Source organism: Balaenoptera borealis (assembly GCF_965194805.1).
Source record: "Balaenoptera borealis genome assembly, chromosome: 5".
NCBI lineage: Eukaryota > Metazoa > Chordata > Mammalia > Artiodactyla > Balaenopteridae > Balaenoptera > Balaenoptera borealis.
In genome coordinates this window covers 1,826,358-1,848,223 of record NC_138862.1, presented here as the reverse complement: position 1 = coordinate 1,848,223, position 21,866 = coordinate 1,826,358, and the positions used below count along the sequence as shown (strand labels likewise).

The 21,866-nt window shown below is 48.8% G+C and overlaps 1 protein-coding gene and 2 pseudogenes across 3 annotated transcripts in view; 2 read left to right on the top strand and 1 right to left on the bottom strand.

The window, feature by feature from the left end:
- The window catches only part of TSPEAR (thrombospondin type laminin G domain and EAR repeats), a 94,473-nt gene that overhangs the window by 42,030 nt on the left and 30,577 nt on the right, over positions 1–21,866 (bottom strand). The window lies entirely within an intron of this gene.
- Positions 952–6,357, top strand: LOC309628971 (annotated as a pseudogene). Its single transcript has 4 exons — positions 952–1,049; positions 5,330–5,452; positions 5,551–5,901; positions 6,019–6,357. The product of its transcript is annotated as an uncharacterized misc_RNA (transcript).
- On the top strand, positions 9,887–11,379 carry LOC309628970 (annotated as a pseudogene). Its single transcript has 2 exons — positions 9,887–9,999; positions 10,762–11,379. The product of its transcript is annotated as an uncharacterized misc_RNA (transcript).

Here is a 21,866-nt window from a genome sequence, read left to right as displayed (position 1 = left end):
GGACGTCAAGGAATGTGGAGTGAGGCAGGGCTGCTGGGCTTCGAACGGGAACTGGGCTCTCTAGGCTGGAGCCTGGGATGTCTCTGGGATGTCCAGAGCCTAGAAAGCCAAAGGCCACATAGTGACCAGGCCATGGAAGCTACAGGGGAGGCATCGAAAGAGCAGGACACCAGCAATGACCAGTAGACGTAACAGAGGCCCTGGGCCGGCTCGGGCTGCACACACATCCACGCTTTCAAATCCACACACGTCCCCTCCCTCAAGCATCCTCCAAAGTCTGCGTTAGCCCCTGGGGATGCCTGACGTTGTCCAGAGGGCCAAGCAGAGGGTACAGCGACGACCGCTGCCTTTACACCCAGCTCTCCCGGAACCCGCTGTTTCCCACGGCAGCCTCTGTGTTGACCTCTCGGAGGCTGGTCCTCCCTTTCTTGGGGGGCTGTGGGAGGGGTTGGGAATATTGCCAGGCAGGCAGGAGCTGCTCCCTGAATGGGATTGCCTCACAGGGACTGGGAGAGGGACTGCCCACCCCTCATGGTGCAGTCAGCCCTGCGCCGGGCCACTTTGTGGGTCAGTTTTTAACTTCCCCCCTGAATTTGCGAGAGCATCTGTGTCTGCCTGCAAGAGGGCAGCTGCCAGGGCTGCCAAGTAGGTCTCCTGAGTAAGATCCACGCGGCTGGTAAACAGCTGACGTGAATTCACTTCACATAAACAGGCAAAAGGGCGTCCGGGATGCCTTAGTCAGCTGACGCGGAGAAGTCCACACGCGGAGCAGAACCTGTCCATCTCCCGGCCCAAGCTTGCCAGCTCCAAACCCAAACTTTCCTCAAATGTTCTCCATTGGGTCCAGCAACCGCATGGCCTCACCAGGCACGTGGACATTCAGGAGGCAAAGATAGCACGCGCGCCACGCAGGCAGCAGGGCTGGCACGGGGACGAGGGGGTTTGGACGGGATGCTCATCTGCCCGCAGGGTCCCGCCCACAGAGGCATCTCCACTGATCTGAAGAGCCTCCTCCCCGTCTTCTCCTACCAGGAGCCGAGGTGGGCGAGGTGAGGATGAAGGGGCAGCCCCGACTTCAGGGACCTTTGCAATAAAAACATTGCTCACTCCCGCTGGGCACGATCATTCTTTGATCCAGCCAGCTTTCCGTGTTCCCTTATCGCACGTCCTCCCGGCGAGTGAAAACGTGAACAGCAATGAATCCGGTTGCGGTGGCCTCGGGCTGCAGAAAGTGGAAGTCCAAACACTCAGCACCCAGAGGCTCAGCTGCCCCCAAATCCTGTTGCGCGTGAGTCCCCCTGGTTCTACTACCCTTAAAACTTGGGTATGAATCCAGCAATTATGGAATCACAGTGAAATGGGCCGTGGAGATCAGCTCATTCAAAGCCTCAGATTATAGACCAGGATGGTCCGCACGGAAAGGATATGTGGGTGCAGCTGAAGAAGAGGAAGGTGTGTGGTCCTAAGTGCTTCCATGAGAAAAGAAGAAAGGTACCAAACCGACCATCGAGGCTTCCACTGAAGAAACTCGAACAAGAAGAGCAAGTGGAACCGCCAGTGAGGAGAAGGGAGGAGAAGGGCAGAAATCAATGTGATTGAAACAAAAGAAAAATTCATTGAAACCAAAGCTGGTTCTTCAAGAAGATCAATAAAATTGATAAACTTCTAGCCAGACTGACAGGGAAAAACAAGAAGAAACAATGTATCAGTGTCAAGAACAAAAAATGAGATATCACTAAACATTTTTCAAAAATTAAAAGGAAGCAGAAATAGACTCAGGGACATAGAGAACAGACTTGTGGTTGCCAAAGGGGGGTGGGCAGGGTAGGGATGGATTGGGAGTTTGGGATTAGCAGATGCAAACTGTTATATACGGGATGGATAAACAACAAGGTCCTACTGTACAGCACAGGGAGCTATATTCAATATCCTGTGATAAATCATAATGGAAAAGAATATGAAAAAGTATGTATATGTGTATAACTGAATCACTTTGCTGAACAGCAGAAATTAACACCACATTGTAAATCAACTATACTTCAATAAAATAAATTTTAAAAAAGAAATTAAAAGGATAATGAGGAGACTCTACAAACAACATTAGGCCTATATATTCAAAACCTTAGATGAAATGGACCAACTCCTTGATAGGCACAAACTGTAACCAAGCAGGACCATGTGGGGCCTTCCTGGGACAGAGCCCCCCCCATGCCCTCCACCTGCCTCTTGTTGGTAGAAAAACTTTAGCCTCCTAGGCCTTCCCTGAGTTCCAAAGAATAAATTTAATCAGAGAAGTGAGAAAATGCAGAAACAAAGGAAGACAGTCAAGCAAGACAAAATAATAATAGTTTAGTCATTAAACAAAGTCAAAGAACTTTAGTTCCTCCTCAAGGGCTATAGGTAATATCCTGAGTCATACCACTGAGTTGTTTCACAGATACTAAAACCCCACCAGGTGGAGGAAGTTAACTGCATGCTGACCACAAGCATGTAGACCCCAGACTGGTTGGAACCAGTAGGCTGATGATATTGATTCCTGATTACCTCACCACCAACCAATCATGAGATGATCACGTACCACAACTCTTTCCCTCACCCTGTCTTTAGAAACCTTTCCTGAAAGCCTTTGGGGAGTTCAGGTCTTTTGAGCATTAGCCACCTGAACTCCTTGCTTGGCGTGTGCAGTAAACACTGCACTTTTCTTCACCACGATTCGGCATCAGTAGATTGGCTTTACTGTGCATGGGCAAGTGGACCCAAGTTTGGTTCAGTAACAAAACTACCAAAACTCATTAAAGAAGAAACAAATAACTGGAATTTCCTATATCTATTAAGAAAACTCCAGTTTCTTAGAAATTCCTACCAAATATTTGAAGAAGACAAAATGCCAACTCTACACCATCTCTTGTAGAAAATGGAAAAGGAGCTTGCCAACTCCTATGATGAAAGCCGTGTTATCAAAGCCAAGGATGTTACAGTGAAAGAGAACTACAGACCAATATCCTCATGAATATGGATATGAAAATCCTGAACAAAATATTAGCTAATCAAATCCAGCAACATGCCAGAAAGACAATACATCACAACCAAGTGGGGTCTATCCAGCAACTCAAGACTGCTTCAATATTCAAAAATCAATCAATGTGGGTACACAGCACCTCTCTATACTAGCTTCCCAATTTCCTGTGAATCTATAACTATTTCAAAATAAAAAGTTTTAAAAAATCAGTTAATGTAATTCACCATGTTAACAGACTTACAAAGAAAACAATATGATCATCTCAACAGATGCATAAAAAGCATTTCATGAAACCCAACATCCATTCATGATAAAATCTCTCAGCAACAGAAGAGAACTTTTAGCCTGAGAAAGCTAATCTAGAAAAAACTACAGCTAACATGATCCTTAACAGTGAAAGACTGAAGGCGTTCCCCCTAAGTTCAGGCATGTGTTAATTGACATACATGCACCTCCTTGCTCTCTCCACCAGAGGGCATGGGGGAAGTGACACCCAGCAGCAGTGAGCACACCTAGCTCCAGGCCTTGGTTTCTAAATGCCACCATCCACTACAAGGCACCTGGGCTCCTTGGAGAAGTGGTTGATTCCAGGGATGCTGGAAGGGTCCAAGAGCCGAATGAAAGAGCTCCAGTGGTCAAAATGTCAAAGATGGGTCATTGTCCCAAAGCTGGAGCAATTCAAACAAGAAAATAATGATAATATTGTAATAGAACTCAATAAAATTAACATTCTTTAGTCCATAACAGGACAAATAAACATATTGGGGGAGGGGAAACAACTCTTCCTTAGAGAAGAATTTTAATTAATAATTGGAGATGGGCCGTAGAATTAGAAAATCCCATTAGCACACCATAGTCATCATGCTGTAGGCATATCCCCAGAGGGGTGCTGAAACCACAGGGCAAATGTTTCAGCAGAAGGAGGATATCTGCAAAGTCTCAAAGAATCTCCCCCAGATATTTATTAATTACAAAGGGAGAAATAGTCACATCTTCAGTGATTAGACATAACAACACCAAGTAACCCCTGCTTCGCTGGACACATTACTTCTGTGGATTCTTCCCCTAAATGTAACAGTCCAAGTCGAATCATAAGAAAATGTCAGACAAACCCAACTTGAGGGACAGCCCACAACACACCTGATCGCTGCTCTTCAAAAGTATCCCAGTCACAAAGGACAAGGAAACTGTGAGCAATTGTCCCAGACTAGAGCCAACTAAGGAGATCTGATGAATGCACCGTGGGGTCCTGGAACAGAGGGAGGACACTCCTGGGAAACTGGTGAATCTGAAAAGTCTGTCCTTAGTGAATAGTAATGTCCCAATGCTGGTTTCTAAGACTTGGTAATTGATCTACAGTTCTGTGCGACGTTAACAATAAGGAACCTGGGAAAGGGGCATATGTGAATCCTCTGTACTCCTTTTATGATTATTCCATAAAATAAACTAAAAAAAAAAAAAATCAACCCATGAGCTCAAACCACACCTGGACCAGCAGAAATTGTGGGTGTGCTCCAAACCTGTCAGGCCACCTGCTGCCTGCACCCCGCCCTTCACTACTGTCCCCGAGAAAGAAGAAAGAACACCTGCTCGGCTTTTCCTTCCATCCCAGACTCTGGGCATGTGTCAGCCTCAGAGCAGGGACAGCACTTATGAGGGGCTGAATTGTGTCGCAACAGGATGCTGCAGCCTCAGCCGCCAGCACCTGTGAATCTGACCTTATTTGGAAATAGGGTCTTTGCAGTATAATCAAGATAAAATGAGGTCTTTGGGGTGGCCCCTAATCCAACCTGATTGGTGTCCCTATGAAAGGGGGAAATTTGGACGCAGACAGGCACACACGGAAAAAGCCCTGTGAAGGTGAAGGCAGAGATCAGGGTGATGCTTCTACAAGCCAAGAAACCCCAAGAATTGCCAGAAAAGCCCCAGAAGCCAGGAGATAGCCTGGGGCAGACTCTCCCCGACAGCCTTGGAAGGAACCAGCCCTTCCAGCACCTTGGCCTCAGACGTCCGATGTCCAGACTCTGAGATCCATTTCTGTGTGTGAGCCGACCCATCTGCTGTGCTCTTACTGCTGCCTTGGACGCTGATGCAGGGCTGCCTACAGAGCATGACTCACGTTATCTTCATTTAGAACCCAGTACCTTCCAACCACGGAGGCACGTGACCTCGTTCAGCCAGCTGGGCGACCCCAGCAGCGCTCACCCTGACCGGGGACCAGGACCCCGTGCCCACAGACACCGGCCCCGACTCGCGACACCGCCTAAAATGACAAGGTGACTTACACTTCTCCCTGGGGTTTCTTTCTAGGACAAAAACGAGTAAAGACGTCCCAAGCCAATTTCAAGAGCTTTGTGAGCTGAGCAACAACTCCTGGAACAACAGCAGCTGCCGCTCTTTCTGTGGACCTGCTCTCAGCAGCAAGCAGGAAGGGTGTGGAGCCTCCCCAGGACAACACGCACACCCAGGAGGGGAGAAGCCGACAGCCGAGCACATCACACACACTCACACACACGCTCACCCTCCTCCAGCCCCCCCGGCCCCACCACGGCCGCGTCCACCCCGTCCATCTGCTCCAGTGCCCTGAGCTATGGCAGCAGCCCTGCCTGGTCCCTGTGACTCCTGCACCGGCTCCTGCTGGCAGGTGGACGACTGCCCAGAGAGCTGCTGCGAGCCCCCTGCTGCGCCCCCAGCTGCTGCGCCCCGGCCCCCGCCTGACCCTCGTCTGCGCCCCAGTGAGCTGTGTGTCCAGCCCCTGCTGCCCACCAGCCTGCACCAGCCCCTGCACGGCCCCGTGCTGCCAGCAGTCTAGCTGCCAGCCCTCCTGCTGCACCTGCTCCCCATGCCAGCAGGCCTGCTGTGTGCCCGTCTGCTGCAAGCCTGTGTGTTGCACACCTGTCTGTTGCAAACCTGTCTGCTGCACACCTGTCTGCTGCAAGCCTGTCTGTTGCACACCTGTCTGCTGCAAGCCCGTCTGTTACACACCTGTGTGCTGCAAGCCCGTGTGCTGTGAGGCCGCCCCCTGCTCAGCCCCCTCATGCTGCCAGCCCACCCCCTGCCCCTCGTCCTGCTGCAGACCCTCCTCCTCCGCGTCCCTGCTCTGCCGCCCCGTGTGTTCCTGCCCGGCCTGCTGTGTCTCCGCCTCGGCCCTGGAGCCCTGCTGCTGACCGGGCACGTCCCCCCAAGGCCAGCTGGTCTCCAGGGTCCCTCAGCAGAGGGGCTGAGCTCAGAGATACCAGCACTTAGCCTCCTCCAGGAGTTTATCCCCCAGAAAGGACACCCACAGGCCATCTCCTCTGTGTCACCAGGAATGACGAGGACTTCCTCATCCTCCAGGGTCTTCTCAGCAATTGCTGCCACAGCCATCCCAGAGCCTAAGCCCAGGCCGGAGTCATCACAGCGGGTCCAGGTCATGTCTCTCTGGGCCCCGTCCCTCCTCCCGGCCCCACCCCTCTCCACTCCCCTGGGAGGACCTGCCTGCCTGGCCTGCTAAACTCACCTTCGCGACTCCATATGCTTCTTCATCCGTCTTCTCTGCCACCCAACCCCCAGCCCCACGCCTTCTCAGAGCTGTGCAGTGGGCCGAGGCGCTGCCCACCCGGCCCTCCTTCCTTCCCGCTTGCCACTCACAGAGGTCTGGTCAACCTTGCGGCGGTAAGGCTCTTCCCCACCCCACTCCCCTTTACTCGTGCACAGGCAGCCCCACAACAAATCGCTAGCAAATCTATCCCGTCCTGGCTTCGGCTTCTTGGAGAACCCAAGCTGACGCATGCGCCCTCATTTTAGTGCAGAAAGAAAGGAGGGAGGGAGGGACAGAGGGCAAGAAAGGGAGGGGGCGGGGAAGGAAGGGAGGGAGGGAGGCAAGGAGGAAGGAAATGAGTAACTAAGCTATGGCCCAGTGCTAGAGCAACACTCGTACATGAAAAATTCTCACCAGCCTCTGGTTGCCTTTAAATTACTTCAATCTGTTCTGAAGAATTCTGGCAAAATTTTCACCTTGATTTGCATGTATCTCAATTTAAACACATAATGGCTTCATCTACTCATTACTTGTGCATATCACCTTTTCTTGGATCCTGGAAAGACCTTGGTGCACTAAAATACAAAACAAAGAGCTGTGCTAATAAACCAACAAAGGAAATAATAGGAAATCATAAACAAAATCAATGAATCCAAAAAGAAGGCAGAAAAAGAAGAAAAGGGGAAGAAGAATGTGGGGCAAATAGACAGCATTATCACACTAAACATAGGTTGTCTACATACTCCAATTAAAAGACTGGTGGATCGAGTTTTTTAAAAAAGACCCAACTTTATGCTGCCTATGAGAAATGCATTTTAAATATAAGATGAAAATAGGTTAAAAGTAAAAAGATGGAAAAAGACATATCATGCTAACATTAATCAAAAGAAAGCTGCAGCAGTTATATCAATACCATAAAAAATAGATCCCAGATCAAAGAATGATCTGGAATGAAGAGAATCCTTTCATAAAGATGAAAGACCCAATTGATCCTAAATGTTTATGCACCTAATAGCAGACCTTCAAAATGTATGAAGCAAAAACTGATTGACCTGCAATGAGAAACAGACAAATCCACTCTTATAGCCTGAGATTTCAACAATCCTCTCTCAATAACTTATAGAGCAAGTAGACAGAAAATCAGGAAAGATATAGACTATTCGAACCATACTATTAACAAATTTGAACTATTTGACATTGAAGGAACACTCCACCCCCAAACAGAATAACCCTTCGTTTTAAGTGAAGGCAAAACATGTACACATTTGTCAAGACAGACCATATGGGGGCTATAAAGCAAGTCTCTATAAATTAGAAAAGATTTAAATTGTAAAACGGGTATTTTCTGACCACAGTAGAATTAAATTAGAAAACCAGTAACAGAAAGATCTTGTAAAATCCCCAACTACTTAGAAATGAAGTAGACTTCCAAATAACCCATAAATCAAGAAATGAAGAAAAGAGGAAATCAGAAAATATTTTGACCTCTATGAAAGTGAAAATACAACATATCAAAATTTGTGGGACGTTGCTATAGCAATACTGAGGGGGACATTTGTAGCACTGAATGTCCTTGTTAGAGAAGAAAGTTCTCAAATAAATGACCTCAGCTTCCACCTTAAGAAACTAAGAGGTAAATTAAACTCAAAAAAGAAAGACAATAACAAAGATCAGAGTGGAAAATCAATGGAATGGAAAACAGAAAAATAAAAATGAAGATCAAATAAACCTAAAGCTGTTTCCTTGAGAAGATTGATAAAATTGATAAATCTTTAGCCATACTGACCAGCAAGTCAGAGAGAAGATACTAATCACCAATATGAAGAATCAGAGATGTGACATCACTAGAGATCCTACAGACATTGAAAGTATAATAAGGAAACATTATGAATCACTTTATGCCCATAAATTTGACAACCTAAGTGAAATGGATGAATTCCTTGGAGGACACAAACTACCAAAACTCATTCAAGGAGAAATATATAGGACTTCCCTGGTGGCACAGTGGTTAAGAATCCGCCTGCCAATGCAGGGGACACGGGTTTGAGCCCTGGTCCGGGAAGATCCCACATGCCACAGAGCAACTAAGCCCACGAGCCACAACTACTGAGCCTGTGTGCCACAAATACTGAAGCCCGTGCGCCTAGAGCCCGTGCTCTGCAGCAAGAGAAGCCACTGCAATGAGAAGCCCACGCAATGCAACGAAGGGTAGCCCCGGCTCACCACAAGTAGAGAAAGCCCGCGTGCAGCAGCGAAGACCCAAGGCAGCCAAAACTAAATAAATAAATAAATAAAAATTAAATGTAAAAAACTGATGAAATCTGAATAAGACCTGTGGATTGTTAATCTCCTGGTTGTGATTTGCGCTTGTTACCCAAGATGCTGTCATTAAGGAAAACTGGGTAAAGGGTACACAGGAACTCCCTGTACCTCCTTTTTGGCAACTTCTTGGAAATCTATAATTACTTCAAAATTGAAAATTTATTTATTTATCTTTTTTAAAGATTTTTTTTTAATGTGGACCATTTTTAAAGCCTTATTCAATTTGTTACAATATTGCTTCTGTTTCATGCTTTGGTTTTTTGGCCACGAGGCAAAAAACTCCCCAACCAGGGATTGAACCCACACACCCTGCATTGGAAGGCAAACTCTCAACCACTGGACTGCCAGGGAAGTCCCAAAATTGAAATTAGAAAAAAAAAACAAAAAACTTTCCACGAAGAAAAGGCCCAGACGGCTTCACTGGTGAATTCTATCAGGCGTGACACAAAACACCAGCACATCCAACAGGCCCAGCGTCCACCATCTCGGCGGCACTAGGAGAAGGCCACAGGAGATGCTGTGGCCTTTGAATGCCCCAGCAGCTTCTCTTGAGCCTAAACTAGGGAGCTGCCCAGGTCCCCCGTCACTGTCACGTAACCACTGAGACCTCCAGGATCTTCCTTCCACTCTCATATTGTTCCAGAACACCCGGAGCTGAAGGCCCCTCCCCGTGGGATATGCCAGCAGGGTGAGGACCTGGCTGCCTCCTTAACTCCCCAGACGGCCCACCTGACCCTGGGGATGGCTCCAGCCCAATGCTCGCCCACCCCACGTGCCCCCCCCAGTTGTGGGTAGGAAAGACAAATTAATCCAGCAGAATCCTGGCTGAGTCCCAGCATGGCCCCCTGCTCCTGCCCAGCTCCCGGCCTCCCCCTCAGGGATGGGCTGTCCTCCATGCCCCTGCCCAGGGGCACCAGGAGTAGTCGGGCACTGTCCTCCGGGCATAAACCCTGGGACCCCCTCATAGCCACAGCAAGCTCACCAGGAGCCACCACGGTGTCCCCCCGAGGGAATCACGGCCACACATGTCCCCTGACCTGCCATCAGGGAACCTGCAGAAGGAACAGCTGGACCACAGCCCAGCCCAGCCCAACACCAGCCTCTTCAAGGGCCAGACCCCGGGCAGGCGGTCAGCCAGGTACCCAGTGGGCAACTGACTCATCTAACGAGGCTTCCGGGCCAGGCACCAACCAGGAACGACAGGAGAGACAACACACACACCGAGGAGGGGTAAAAAAGCCGAGAGCCGAGCACATCACACACACTCTCTCACACACACACACACTCACACACACACACTCACACACACACTCTCTCACACACACACACACACCAAGGAGGGTAAAAAAGCCGACAGCCGAGCACATCACACAACACACTCACACACTCACACACACACTCACACACACACACACACAGAGGAGGGTATAAAAGCCGAGAGCCAAGCACATCACACACACACACTCACACACACACACACACACACACCCCAAGGAGGGTATAAAAGCCGACAGCCAAGCACATCACACACACACACTCACACACTCACACACACACACACACCGAGGAGGGGTATAAAAGCTGACAGCCGAGCGCATCACACACACACTCTCACACACTCACACTCACACTCACACACACACACACACACACACCGAGGAGCGTAAAAAAGCTGACAGCTGAGCACATCACACACACACACACACTCACACACACACACACACCGAGGAGCGTAAAAAAGCCGACAGCCGAGCACATCACACACACACACACTCACACTCACACACACACACTCACACACACACACACCGAGGAGGGTAAAAAAGCCGACAGCCGAGCACATCACACATACAAACTCACTCACTCACACTCACACTCACACACACACACCCTCCTCCAGCCTCCCCACCCCCACCACGGCCGTGTCCACCCCGTCCGTCTGCTCCAGCGCCCTGAGCTACGGCAGCGGCCCTGCCTGGTCCCTGTGACTCCTGCACTGGCTCCTGCTGGCAGGTGGACAACTGCCCAGAGAGCTGCTGCGAGCCCCCTGCTGTGCCCCCAGCTGCTGCGCCCCGGCCCCCGCCTGACCCTCGTCTGCACCCCAGTGAGCTGTGTGTCCAGCCCCTGCTGCCAAAGAGCCTGCACCAGCTCCTGCACGGCCCCATGCTGCCAGCAGTCTAGCTGCCAGCCCTCCTGCTGCACCTGCTCCCCTGCCAGCAGGCCTGCTGCGTGCCCGTCTGCTGCACACCTGTCTGCTGCACACCTGTGTGCTGCGAGCCCGTGTGCTGTGATGCCGCCCCCTGCTCAGCCCCCTCGTGCTGCCAGCCCACCCCCCGCCCCTCGTCCTGCTGCAGACCCTCCTCCTCCGTGTCCCTCCTCTGCCGCCCCGCCTGCTGTGCCCACTTCCTCCTGCCAGCCCAGCTGCTGCTGCCCGGCCTCCTCCGTGTCCCTGCTCTGCCACCCCACGTGCTCCTGCCCCACCTGCTGCGTCCCCAGCTCGGGCACGTCCTGCAGCTGACCAGATGGATCGTCTGCCCCCCGCAAGCTGCTGTCTCTCGGGAGCCCCTGCCCCTCTGCTGGTGCCAGGACCTCCCCTCTCCCCGTCGGTTGACACTCAGTGGCTGCCCAGAAGGGATTTGAACCTGCCGTCCATCCCACAGACCCCTCGACCAGGATGGACTGCGGGCCCCGGGCACCTCCTCTGTGGGGTTGGCAGCTTAAATCCCATGTGACAAAGGTCAGCTGCTATCATCAATAAAATACTGTGTCCTCCTCAAAGACATAGTCTCGAATCCGAGTTCAAGCAGCTGAGAGACCACAGGATCTGAAAGCGGGTGCCATCTGCACGCTCTGTGTCCCTTCCTACCCCAGGGCCCACCCTCCCCAAAGCCGGCAAGGGGGACGGGCGTGGGGGCAGAAGGCTCGGACGCTGAGCAGGCCCTGGGCTCCTCCCATGCCCACCCCGCTGCCTGTGCAGGTTAAAGGTACGTGGGGAGCAGCAGAAACCCTGCTGGGTCGGGATCTGAGAGTCCAGGACGAGCACCGTTGCAGGGAGGTGCCCACCCAGAGGAGGGCTGCCTGCATGCTGTCTGCATACGAGCTCCTGTGGGCCCCGAGGGCGGTGCAGGGTCGGTTCAGACATCACTCGTTCTACCCAAGATTTCAAGGCCTGAGTGAGGAGGCACAGAGCAAAAATGACACCTTGTGAACAAACCCTCAGGACAGTAGGAGGATGAGCCTGCAGTCTCAGTGGACCACCAGCACTAGAGTCAAGTGGGCAGCAGTCAGACTGACCAGGTCAGCAACGGATGCCCTACTTATCACCCCATCAATAACAGACTGATGAGGCCCATAGGAGCAGGAGAACAGTGGAGGCCAGGCAGGAGGGACCAGGAATTGAAGGCACCTCCCAGGGGGCCCCGCCCCCACCCCAGCTTAGCTATATGCAGGGAAGTGGGGACAGAGCAAAACCCAAAGAGGACCTTTAAACAGGAAGTGGTTAGGTCATAAATCTGCCTCAACTCTTAAATACCTTGCCGAGTTTATTCAAGACCTGTACTCTTTACTTATTCATATTTAAGAAAAATACGACAATCTCCATAGATAAACAGAGGCACCGCATCCTCGGCTCGTGGCCTAGCGTCTGGCTTCCCTCTTCCCGCGGCCTCCCCTTCTGTGGCCGAGTCTCCCCAGTCCCTCTCCCAAGTCCCACCCGGATGACTCAGGACCATCCCCGATCACGATTACTTTACTCCCGTTGGCAAAATCGCTTTGCCGTGTGAGGGGACGCGCCACGGTCCTGGGGGCGGGCCGTGGGCATCTCTGGGGGACCATGGAAGTTCCCCACGAGGCTCTTTCCCCCCATCGGGAGGCGGAGGAGCCCTGCTTGCCAGTGGAGCATCTCATTTCCATTTAGACTCAGTTGCGGAGCAGAAGACCTTTTCACCTAAACGGGGTCAGTTCAGGAAGTTAGGGACTTGCCCTCAATCCACGCAGAGCCGGGTGAGGACTGACCTTGTAAGTTCGGGGGACAGAGTGGGGTCCCTCGGGCTGAGTGCTGGGAGCTCGCCCCTCGGCCGAGAGGCCGCCTTCCCATGCTCGGTCACCCAGGGCAGGGCAGGAGGGCTGACAGCACCCAGAGGGTTGGCAGGAGGGGGCCACACACACAATGGGCTTGCAGCTCACGGGCACACACACAGCAGGCTTGTGTCTCAGAGGCACACGGCAAGAAGGCTGGCAGAAGCTGGGCACACAGGAGGCCGGCTGGCAGCCCTCAGAGCAGCTGGCGTGGCACATGGCGGCATGGGGCTGGGTGGGGTCAGGGCAGAGGACAGGGCTGGTCCGGAGGCTCCTTTCCCGGGGCCGCCTCCATACCCGGGCTGTGGCGTCCTGGCCACGAGGCACCCGGGTGTCTTCCTCGTGGCGGCCTGTTGTCTTTCCTCCTCGTCCCCTCCTCGGGTCTCTTCCTGGAGTTTCCGGTTGCAGTGACTCAGTTCAGGAAGCTCCTTCTCAGCTGGAGGCTGACGGTGACCCAGCGGCCCTGTGACTTCTGGAATCGGAGCCTGGGTTGGATGGGGAAGGGCCGTCAGGTGGGAACGGGGGCCCCACTTCATGATTTTCAAGGCCCTCCCCAGTTTTAAACACCCTGTGCTTTGTCCACAGAAGCAGAGTCACACTCACCACACCAGTGTCCCCCATTTCAATTTGGAAACTCAGTGATCCAGAAGGTTCTCCTTCAGGGTCGGGCTCCTCACTGGGGGCTGTGGCCACGTTATTGCCATAATCAACGGTGGGTGATGATTCCAGCTTTGTGCCAGGGCTGAGCGAAGCATTTTACGTGGACTCTCTCGTAACTGATCAATTATCAATCCTGCCACCATTCAAGGGGCAGGGGATACCCCATTTGCACAGATGTTCAATCAGGAAGATCTGGAAGGATCCCAGGACGTGTGCACGTTCTCACCACTGCGAACGGAGAAGCAGGCATTGAGGCTGCTCGGCCTCACTCTGGAATCCATGGTCTTTCCATTGTGCCTAACGGTGCTGGGACCTTAGTGGTGGTCTGAGATTCTTGGATCTGTAAATTGGAATTTTTTTAAATCAAAATTGGTCAGAGATTCTTGGATCTGTAAGTTGTAATTTTTCTAATCAAATTTGGGGATTCTGTCCATTACTTCTTCGAAATATTCTTAGGCTTCAATGTCATTCTCTTCTCCCTTTGGGTTGAAATTCCTTGCATGTTAGCGCTTCTGATATGGTCTCATAGGCCCTCTTCATTTTTCTTAACTCTTTGTCCCTCTTCTTCAGATTGGATACTTTCTACTGATGTGTCTTCAATTTCACCTACTCGTTCTTCTTCCATCAGCCCAGGGTTGTGCTGCCTGGTCCTTGGGTTCCATGGTCTGAATCTGTCCCCCCTGGGCTTCCCTGGTGGTGCAGTGGTTAAGAATCCACCTGCCAATGCAGGGGACATGGGTTCGAGCCGTGGTCCGGGAAAATCCCACATGCCGCGGAGCAACTAAGCCCGTGAGCCACAACTACTGAGCCTGTGCTCTAGAGCCCATGAGCCACAACTACTGAGCCCGCACGCCTAGAGCCCAAGCTCCACAACAAGAGAAGCCACTGCAATGAGAAGCCCGTGCACCACAACAAAGAGTAGCTCCCGCTCGCCACAATTAGAGAAAGCCCACGTGCAGCAATGAAGACCCAACGCAGCCAAAAATAATAAATAAATAAATAAATAAATTTATGAATCTGTCCCCCTGCACCCGTTCCCCATGCTGCTCCTGGAACACACCGGTTTCTGCAGCAGGGTCCTCACACCGCCCTGCCTGCCTCTGCCTGGAGCCCCGCCCCCGCCCCCCACTGCACCCAGTGCCGGCTCAGCATCGCCTCCCCCCCGAGGCCCCCAGACCACCCAGCAGCACCCACGTCTCTCTGTCTGCTGAACCTGCTTTCCTCTCCAGGCCTCAGCGCCCCCCGGAATGAGTCCATGCATTCATTTTCCATTTATTCATTGCCCTGGAAGGCTCATGAGGCCGGACGTCTCTGCTGCCAGCCCACAGCATAATCTGTTGCATGAACAAATCAGTTCTTGTACGATTACGATAAGGCAGAGCTGGTGAACTTTCTGTAAAGGGCAGAGAGTAAGTATCTCAGGCTTTGCAGCCACACGGTCTCACTCACAACGACTCAGCGCTGTCGGGGAAAAGCAGCCTTAGACACACTAAACGCACGGACGTGTCTGTGCCCCAGAGAACTTCATTCACACACAGGCAGCAGGACAGACTTGTCTCACAGACGGCAGTTTGCAGACTCCTGCTTCAATGTTTTCCTGTGCGAAATAAAAACTCAAAATACATGACGGCCTCAAAGTCTTCACTGACGGCATGAGACAAAAAGGAGTAAAAGGGTACAGCACTCTGAGTGGATCCTGGGGTGCTCTGTGCACAGCGACGGCCTGGAGACACACCACGAACCCCACGGGAAGGCAAACCAGAGCATCCTGTTTGCAGAAGGAGGAACTGGCCTCAAAGCCAAACTAATTTGTGGTGGAGAACAGCACAGGAGAGCGCGTCCCAGGATAACAAGATGCTGGGGAAGCACGATGGCCGCAGCCACGAGGAAGTCAACAGCTGTGCTTCTGTGTCGCTGGGACGCCCACGGCCTGGGTATAAAGGCCCCGGGGAGGCAGCCTGCAGACATCACCACCCTCCTCCCGACACCAGCCCAGCCCCACGCCACCATGTGCCACACCAGCTGCCCCTCGGGCTGCCAGGCCGCCTGCTGCGTGCCCAGCTCCTGCCAGCCGTCCTGCTGCGGGTCCAGCCCCTGCCAGGCGACCGGCATGCCCGTGAGCCGCAAGCCAGGTGTATACGTGCCCGTGAGCCGCAAGCCAGGTGTATACGTGCCCGTGAGCCGCAAGCCAGGTGTATACGTGCCCGTGAGCCGCGAGCCAGGTGTATACGTGCCCGTGAGCCGCGAGCCAGGTGTATACGTGCCCGTGAGCCGCGAGCCAGTTGTATACGTGCCCGTGAGCCGCGAGCCCGTTGTATACGTGCCCGTGAGCCGCAAGCCTGCCGTGTGTGTACGCACGAGCTACAAGCCTGTGCGCGTGGCCTCCTCCTGCCACTCCTCCGTGTGCTGCCGGCCCTCCCGCCCTGCCCTGCTCTGCAGACCCCCCCCCCATAGCACCCCTTCCGGCTTCCTATCACGTGCCTCCTCCCAGCGGCTCCCACTGCAGACGGGGTCACACCTGCACCCCTCCCGGCAGGAGTTCTCGGTGGGCCTCCAGGTTCTGCATGTGGCAGGCGACGAGCATGATCAGCCAACCCTCTGAACTCGGGCGAGGAGGTGGCAGGATGATCTGGACCCTTCCGTGAGCTGGCCATCCCCCCTGGGAAGCCCTGCTCCCCAGGGTCCTCCTCTGTCCCCAGCAGGAAACCACGCCCCACGTGAGCCACATAAATCATGCTTTCTCAGTGCAGCCTGTCCCCCTCTTTTAGCTTCATATATTTTTGAAGTTTCCTTCTTGAAGGTATATACAAATCACAAGCACAGAAGACCCTCCTCAAAGAGCCCTCTTCCCGATGGCTCAGCTGAAGGTGGAGGGTCCTTGGTGGGTGGAGGGTGGGGAAGGTGTGTCCTCACGTCCACCACTCGAGACTCTCAATGTGGATGGGGAAGGACTTCCCCTCCCTCTGAGTGGGGCACAGGAAACAGGCCTGGGTCCAGGGTCCCACCTGGTGCCTAAAGGATGTCTAAACAGGGAGGGCTGGAAACACTCACACAAACCCACCACACACACAAAGGGGGTCCGGCCATCCCAGGGAGAAGAGGCAGAAGTCTGAGAAAGCCTCACCCCCAAGCCCCAGGCACACAGGGCCTGCCAAGGCTGACCCTGGGCCAGGACCAGAGACCCCACCCCCTGGCCCCTGGCTCCAGCCCGGCCAGCACAGATGCCTGAGCAGCGTCGTTCCCCACCAGGGAAAGGCAGACGCATGTAGAGGTCCCTTCTGTGTGGAGAACAGCTAAAAGGTAGGACAGAGCGAAAACACTGAGTCCCCCAGCCCTTGTCCTAAGCACAAGGTACTGATGGCTCCCCACAAGGAATCTGAAGTTGCTGGTGCCCTGAAGGTCCTCAAAGAACACCAAAACCCAAACCAACCGCAACATCTGAGCAGGTTGATTCAAATTTCCCCACGTACTGATGACCTGACACCTATTCCCAGGAGGAAACACCGTTTATGTCCATTTAAATTAACACATGATATCTGAGATTAACAAAACTTAGAACACATTCAAAAACGCAGCCAAAAAAAAAATCAATCCATTGTCAAGAGACAAAGCAATCAACACAACTAGACTCAAAGTGACCCAAATGTTGCAGCTGTCAGACTGAAACTTGAAAATAACTGTGACTAATATGTTAAAGGGTTTAAGGGTAAAACATGGACCACACATATGAACAGATGGGGAATTGCCACAGAGAGATGGAAACTACAGGAAATAGTCAAACAGAAAGTGTAGAAATCAAAATACAATATCAAAGATGAATGCCTTCAGTGAGCTCTTCAGTAGACCTGACACAGCCAAGTGTGGAATCATTGAATTCCAAGATGGGGAAATAGAAATTACTGTATTCAAACACAAAGAGAAAGATGGTGGGGGGGGGGGCGGGGACAAGAACAGAACATCAAAGACTCTAGGGCAATATCAAATTATCATTGATGCATGTAATTAGAGTCCCAGAAAGAGAAGAGAGAGAAACAAGGCATAGGAATTACCTCTTCATAGAAGAAATATTTGAAGAAATAATAGCAGAGAAATTTTCTGAAAATGATGAAAGACATAAGACCATAAATCTAAAAATACCAGAGCACCTCAAGTGAGATAAATATCTTCCCCCTACCAAAAAAAAAAAAATGACCTGGACACATCATATTAAAGTGGTGGCTGTCAAAAACCAAACATAAAGAGGAAATCTTGAAAGCACCCATATGAAAAAGACATGCCATGCACAGAAAAGCAAAAGTAAGAATTACATCAGAGTTCTAATTAGAAATTATGCAATCCAAAAGACAATGGAATGACATCTATAAAATACTAAAAGAAAAATCTGTCAGCCCTGTGAAACTGAAAGTAGCTTTCAAAAATAAAAGTGAAATAAACACTCTCTCAGATAAATAAAAAATGAGAGAGATTAACAGAAGACAAACACTACAAGAAATATTAAGAAAATGTCTTCAAGCCAAGGAGTGTGATAGCATCGAGAAACCTGGATCTATGCAAGGAAAAGAACGGCTCTAGAGACGATTTTAGAAGAGAAGATAAATATAAGAAGCATTACAAGATAATTGAGTGTCTGAACATACATAAAAGTAAAATGTGACAAAACACAAAGGATATGAAAGGGGCATGGATGTGCCCTGTTGTGGAGTCATGACAGTATAGATGAGGTGGCATAATATTATCTGGAGGTAGATTGTGTTATATTAAAGGTGTATAGTATAAACTCTAGGTCAATCAGCTTCCAAAAGTTGTATAGGTAATGAGCTAAAAGTAGAGATGAAATGGAATAATTAAAAATATTAAACCTAAAAAGAAGGAAAAGAAGAAAAAGAACAGATGGGACAAATAGAACACAACTAACAAGATGTTATTTTACATATATCAAGATATATTTAAATATATCAGCAATTACATTAAATGCAAAATGTCTAAACATCAAAATCAAGACAGAGATTTTCAAATTGGATGAAAAAGCAAGACCCAACTCTAAGCTATCTATCAGAAATCCCACTTTATGTGTAAAAACATAGATAGGTTAAAAGTAAACATATGGAAAAATATACCACACAAACACTAATCAAAGTTGGAATGGCTATATTAATATCGAAAAAAGTATATTTCAGCGCAAGACATATTACCAGGGATAAAGAGAGATACTACATAATAAAAAAGGGGTTGATTCACCAAGAAAACTTAACAATTCTAAATGTGTAAGCAATTAACAACAAGTTTCAAAACACATGAGACAAAAAAATGATATAGAACCAAAGGGAGAAACAGACAAATCCACAATTATCACTTGACTTCAGCTTCTTAGTAATCAATCAAACACATAGACAGAAAATTCGTAAGGATGTAAAAGCCTGACAGTACTATCAACCAACTTGAGCGAATTGATATTTACAGAACACTCCAACCGACAATAACAGAATACATTCTTTTCAAGTGCACATAAAATATACACCAAAAATAACATATTCTGTATCATAAAATAAACTTCAACAAATTTAAAGAACTGAAAAATACATACATTCCCTGACCACAATGAAACTAAATTAGACATTAATAACAAAAGGACAGAGGGAAACCCACACACACATACACACACACACATATTTAAAAATTAACCAACCCACTTCTAAATAATCCATGGTTCAAAGGAGAAGTCACAAGAGAATTAGAAAATATTTTAAATTGAATACAAATGAGAAGACAGTATGTCAAAATAGGTGGGATAAATGCTTATGTTCACAAAGAAGAAAATTCTGGAATCAATTATCTAAGTTTTCACCTTAAACTAGAAGAGAAAAGCAAATTAAACTCAAAATCAACAAAAGTAAGGAAATAATTTAAAATACCAGCAAAAACAATGAAATAGAAAATAGAAAAACAATGGAAAAAGACACCAAGTAACTAAAAACTGCTCCTTTGAGAAGAGCAATAAAATTGCTAAACCTCTAGCTTAATCAGGAAAATAAAAAAGAAAGAAAAGATACAAAATACAATATTAGGAATAACAGGATTATTGCAGATCTTACAGTCATCAAAAAGATTATATCTTACATTATTACAGATCTTATAGTCATTAAAAAGATAATAAGGGGGGCTTCCCTGGTGGCGCAGTGGTTGAGAATCTGCCTGCCAATGAAGGGGACATGGGTTCGAGCCCTGGTCTGGGAAGATTCCACGTGCCGCGGAGCAACTAGGCCCTGAGCCACAATTACTGAGCCTGCGCGTCTGGAGCCTGTGCTCCGCAACAAGAGAGGCCGCGATAGTGAGAGGCCCACGCACCGTGATGAAGAGTGGCCCCCACTTGCCGCAACTAGAGGAAGCCCTCGCACAGAAACGAAGACCCAACACAGCCATAAATAAATGAATAAATAAATAAATAAAATTAAAAAAAAAAAAGATAATAAGGGAATGAGATCAACAACTTAATGCCAATAAATTTGAAAACTTAGGTGCAGTGGTCAAATTCCTTAAAAGACTTAATCATAAAAGCTCATTCAAGAAGAGACAGATAAGCTAAAGGGTCCCATATCTATCAAAGAAATTTAATTTGCAGTTAAAAATCTTACAACATAGAAAACACCAAGACCAAATGGCTTCACTGGCAAATTCTACCAAACATTTAAGGAAGGAATACTGCCAACTGTCCGTGAACTCTTCCAGAAGATAGAAGGAAAGTACTCTTTCCAACTGATTTTATAAGGCCAGCATAATCTTGATGTCAAAATTAGACAAACCATTACAAGAAAATGATGGAACAGTATCTCTCATGAACAAAGATGCAACAATCCTCAACAAGATATTAGCAAATCAAATCAGGAAATATATAAGCGAGATAAAAGGGCATGATGGTGTGATTCCTTCATCCCAAGAAGACAGGCTGGTTCAGTGTTCAAATACCAATTTATGTAACTCACCATATCAACAGACGTATCATCCCAATAGATTCAGGAAAGCATTTGAAAAAATCCAACATCTATTCAGGATAAAAACTCTCAGCAAACCAGGAATTAAAAGAAACTTCTTTGAAATAATGCCGTTTGCAGCAACGTGAATGGACCTAGAGAGTATCAGACTAAGTGAAGTAAGTCAGAAAGAGAAAGACACACATCAAATGATATCACTTGCATGTGGAAGCTAAAAAAATGATATGAATGAACTTATCATGAAACAAAAACAGACTCACAGACAGAAAACAAACTAATGATTACCAAAGGGGAAAGGAGAGAGGGATAAATTAGGAATTTGGGATTAACAGATACAAAATACTATATATAAAATAGATAAACAACAGGGACCTACTGTATAGAACTGTATTACAATATCTTGTAAAAACCTAGAATGGAAAAGAATCTGAAAAAGTGTGTGTGTGTGTGTGTGTGTGTGTGTGTGTGTATAACTGAGTCACTTTGCTGTACACCTGAAACATTGTAAATCAATAAAAAAATAAATTAAAAAAGGAACTTCCTTTAAAGGCCATCTGCAAAAAAACTATAGCTAATATCAAACTTAATGATGAGAGACTTCGTGCTTTCTCCTTAAAATCAGGAAAAAAGCAAGGGTTTCCAGTTCTACTTCTTCCATTAATTATCACACTGGAGTTCCTAAATAGTGCATTAAGGGAATAAAAATAGGTAAAGTGCATACAGACCAGAAAGGAAAAAATAATACCATCTCTATTAACATATTACATTATTGTCTATCTAGAAAATCAAAAAAATTCTTTAATAAAGCTACTAGAACTAATAAGTGGGTTTAGCAAGGTCAAAGAATAAAGGTCAATATACAGATATCAATTTTATTTCTATATATTAGCAATGAATAATTGGAAATGTTAAAATAGTACCATTTACAGTAGCATAAAAAATACTGAATGCTTAAGGATGAATCTTGGGAAAAATGTGTAAAATTTGTATGTTGAGAAATATAAAACATTAGTGAGAGAAATCAAAGAAGACCTAAATCATATATCATGTTCGTGGATTGCCAGGTATGTCAACTTTCCCCAAATTGATGTACAGTTTCAAAACAATCCCAAAACTGCCTCCGAGATTTGATCTGGTCCTGGTGCACAGAGGCTGGGTTTCCGCATCAGCAGCGCCTCGCTCTGGCCTCACCACTACAGCACCCGACGCCTGTGCTTTGCACCTGGGGGTCTCCAAACGAGGCTCCGTCCTCCACAGGTGGGGGGCACTGGGAGCAGGG